This window comes from Aphelocoma coerulescens, chromosome 4 (assembly GCF_041296385.1).
Source record: "Aphelocoma coerulescens isolate FSJ_1873_10779 chromosome 4, UR_Acoe_1.0, whole genome shotgun sequence".
In the NCBI taxonomy this organism is placed as follows: domain Eukaryota; kingdom Metazoa; phylum Chordata; class Aves; order Passeriformes; family Corvidae; genus Aphelocoma; species Aphelocoma coerulescens.
In genome coordinates, this window is record NC_091017.1 from 64,778,065 (window position 1) to 64,782,255 (window position 4,191).

General features: G+C 39.0%; 1 non-coding gene across 1 annotated transcript; it reads right to left on the bottom strand.

The window, feature by feature from the left end:
- Window positions 1-376: 376 nt before the first annotated feature.
- LOC138110166 (U5 spliceosomal RNA) lies at window positions 377-502 on the bottom strand. Its single transcript, XR_011150800.1, has one exon. It is a non-coding gene; the product is annotated as a U5 spliceosomal RNA (small nuclear RNA).
- Window positions 503-4,191: the final 3,689 nt, after the last annotated feature.

Consider the following 4,191-nt stretch of genomic DNA (forward strand, 5'->3'; position numbering starts at 1 on the left):
TTCCCTCTGCCATGTAGCCCAGGGAGAGGGGCCCTGAGGGAGGCACGGGGTTTCCCTGCCCCTGGTCAGCCTCGTTCCCCATTGATTGTTTTGTGTTCCCCTGCCCGGGCAAGGACCCTCGGGTCCCGGGATTGAGCAGTTCCTGGGCAGAGCCCCGGCCATGCAGCTGGGAAAATAAACATCTCTCTGAAACATCTACCAAGAATCAGTCCATATATATTTCATTCCATGGGCCTCATTGTCTGATACGCGTGTTGCAGTATCCCCGCTGTAACATCACAGTAAAGAATTTATTCCTAATATCTAATCTAAATCTACTATCCTTCATTTTAAAACCATTACCCCTCATCCTATCACTATGGTTCCTGATAGAATGCCTCCATATCTTTTCTGGAGGCCTCCTTTAAGTACTGGAAGGCTGCTATAAAAAAACCATTCCTCTTCATGGAAATCTTTAGTAAAAGGCAAGAGATTTATAGAACCTGAAGAGAAACCAGAGCTCACTTATGCCATCATTTCTGGATTGCTCTTAGTGATACTGTGGCAGATTTGAATTCTTTTGAATGAAGTGTTAAATACACAGATTCTGGTATAAATAGTAATAGAAAAGACCATGTAAATCTTTTTGTATTATATTTATATAAAGATAATGAAGAGTAGAAGCTTCACTATATCATCTAGCCAGAATGCACTAGGTAGTAGACCTACACAGTTGACTTATTTCAGGCTCTCATTTGATCCACATAAGGTGCTCTTTCCCATTTTCCTTCCTTTCTCAGTATTTTGTTTTGAGTCTCAGTTTCCAATACAAGCAAAAGTTCAAAGTAAAATTCAGTCCAAAATGTCAGGCCTGTTTCAGGTGCTGGACCTCTTTGGGAAGACTTGCCTGGTTCTTCTCGTTCATTTGTTAGTCTTCGGGAATTCTGCCAGGGGATATTTGTCTACAGAAAAGGACAGAAAGAGGAGAGAGGACATTGGAAATATGTCAGTATTAAATAGTCAATAATCTTTTGTCAGTAACAAAAGATTAAAACAGAAAAAGATATTAACTGTTTCCTCTCTTTGACCATGGTATTGCCATTAGCTTAATTGTGTTAAAAAGTAGATGAGGCGTTAGGAAAAGATGTAGCTATAAGTGCAGGGAAAACTGGAATAAACTACCAAAGAAACTGATGAAATATTTTCTTGGCAAATTTCTATGAAACAGAAATATCTGTCAGAGGTAATTTAGTTACATTTACCTCACTGCAAAGCAATAAACTGGACACTAGGAGGTCCCCCTCTGCTCTTCCTTGCCTTCAAATACAAATTGGCATGGAAGACACTTCATCACCAGGCCATAGCTCCCAACAGCATTGTATATGGCTGTAATTGGTTCAAATATTCCCAAAAACCACTTCTGCCCATATTTTTAAAGAGGCAGGCTTCAGAAATCTGTCAGTGAAATAAAGTCTGAAAGAGAGCATTCCATCTGGGGTAACCCTTTTTTGCCGTATGTCAGTCCCTGTGAAATGTTTTATGTATGTATTCTTTGGAAATCATCTAGCAGAAACAGCTGTGTATGCTGCCCACCTGCTCAAGCCTACAATCTAGTGTTATTTCAATTAGATTTGATTGCAGGAAAAGTTTATGAAACAGCTATCAATGATTTCATGCCATCTGGCTTCCGCTTTTCTTCTGTTTAGAGAGACCCTGTGTTTACATTGATTGGCCTTCTATATATACAAGCATGATTGAGTTTTATTATTCTTTTTATTTGTCTGATAGCAGTGTGCTTGGTGTCTTGAAGTGTGCTGTACAAACTTACAACGGAAGAGAAGCTGTAAAGATTTCATGTCATGAAGTTTGGATCAGACACACATCAGGCTTCAGTTGAGAACATAACTGAAAAGAATTGTATTTTAAAAATCCTAGTTTATTAATTAGTATGTAATTTTTTTACTGATGGTAAAATGACTTATTGTTAGCCATGTAAAAGCTAAGTCCTCAAACAAGACAGTAATTTGATTCCCCTTCAGAGTCAACAGAAGGAGACATAAACTTTATCAGGAGGAGTGGGTCCAAACTCATGTCTCAAATGAAGTGGATTGCCTCTGGAGACACTTCTTTCCTCTGTTTATTATCATGGGAACTTGGACACCTGGCCTAAGATGGACTTACCATCTCACCTGCTAAAACACAAATGAGTCACCCCTTGACTACTGAAGTCCTTGGCTACTTTTAAAATGCTCAGATTACAGAAATACTCTCTTTGGTTAATACATGCTTTCCAATTAGCTATTTTTTTCTTTAATAATGTTTATAATATAATATATAATATGTTTACTCTCAGGTGCAATATGAACATAAGGCTTTCAAAATGCTGACTTTATCTTTCTTTCTCCCCCCAAATTCTTGATGTTTCTGTTGTCTGTGAGGATTTGGTACATAAAAGTGAATCCGAAAGTGGGTGTTTCATTGGTAGAACAAATTAGTCTTCTAGCTTTGACCTGAATTCAGTTATGGCAGGCCTTAACCCTGGTGTAGTCAAACTTGACATTTCAAACAACAGATGAAAGCTTCATCCCTGTTTGGGCAAACCAGCTCTAGGAAATGACAGGTCAAACTCACACTACCATCTTGTGTGTTTGTGCCTCCTGAGAGGAACCAAATTTAGGTGCATGAGTTGACTTTGGAATTAACACCATCTGCTCACACTGTGCCTGCTTAAGATTTGCTTGTGCTGCTTGCCTCTTTCTTTCCAGAAGGATGACATGCTGTGTGGGGCTTGCAAGTGGTCTGGGCATATGCTAGGTTGTCAAACTCAGTGGTCTGGAGGCATCCCTACTCTTTGGAAATACTATAACCTTTAGAAACTCTGTAAAAAGGGCTATGATACCATTAGAGCGTCCAAACCTCTTCTATATTGTCATTGCAGTGTTTATTCCATAGCTGTGTGCCTGCCTGGAATATTAAGTACCACAAGAAATTAAACTAAAAAGGCAGGATAAAACTGTAAATGCTCTGGTGAACACTGTATCCCTTTATTTTCTACAGAGCCCGCTACAGTGGGGATTTGCTCCTGACTTTCATTGTTTTGTGTCACTGTGCTGTTTCTATTTAAACCTGTGCAGGCATATAACAAACCTTCAGTGGAAAGTAGCTGTTTAAACACCTTGCACCTGGCCTCTGGTACTGGCAAGCTGAGATCCATGCTATCTCATATGTCCTGCTATCTTTTAAGAGCAGACTAAGAACCTTAGTATTCTATATGTTTCCTTGCTTTCACCATGGCACCAAGTTTCAGATGGTTTACTGGGAAAAGAAAAAAAATGCACAGGCCATCTGGAATGGAAAACAATGTACTGTTACCACATTTTTAAACCAAATATTTGAAGAAAGTGAACAATTCTCTTCAAGCCCAATGAAAATGGGGGAAGTGGCAAACATATTTGCTTTTGCAGATTTCCTTATGAATTATTTACTACTTTAGTAAAACAACTTATGCTAATAATATTCTAATAAGCAGTGCAGGTCTGACTCATGTTCGGCTGAAGAGATATGTGAGGAGAACGCAGGAAACTTTGCTGTAGACTCCCATAATTCTCTGGAATACAAATGGTATAATTACCCCAGTACTGCTGAATACATATGAATGTGGGCAGCTGTAGAGCATAGCTTCCACATACTTACAAGAATATGTTAAAAGAGTAGCTAAATACTGATTTTACCATTATTCTTCTATATTTTTATTATGAATTTGCGTGACCACAGCACGTAGCCAGCCTAAACTGTAATCAATGCCATCAGTAAAAAGACCATGTCTGCAAGAACCTTTACATGTAAAACCAGTGAGCCCTATTCTGTGAGACACAAGATACTGAGGCATGGGTACCTGCACACTAACACCATGACAGATGTTGCAAGTTTATTGTTTACAGGAGTAGCACCCTGCCTTATTGCAATCACCTGCACGGTTTTTTATCTATATATGTGCAAGAACATCAAGGCACCTAAATCTTTCAAACATTTCAAACAAGGGAATTAGGAAGATGAACGACTTTGAGTCTATCTGAAATGCAGTGATTTATTCAAACCTATTTCATGAGGCTGTGAAAGAGCCAGGTCTTGACTCAGACTTTCTAAGTCCCTACTCAGAACTTTGCCCCAGGATGAATCCTCTTGTAATCAGCAATTCACTTTGAAACTAAC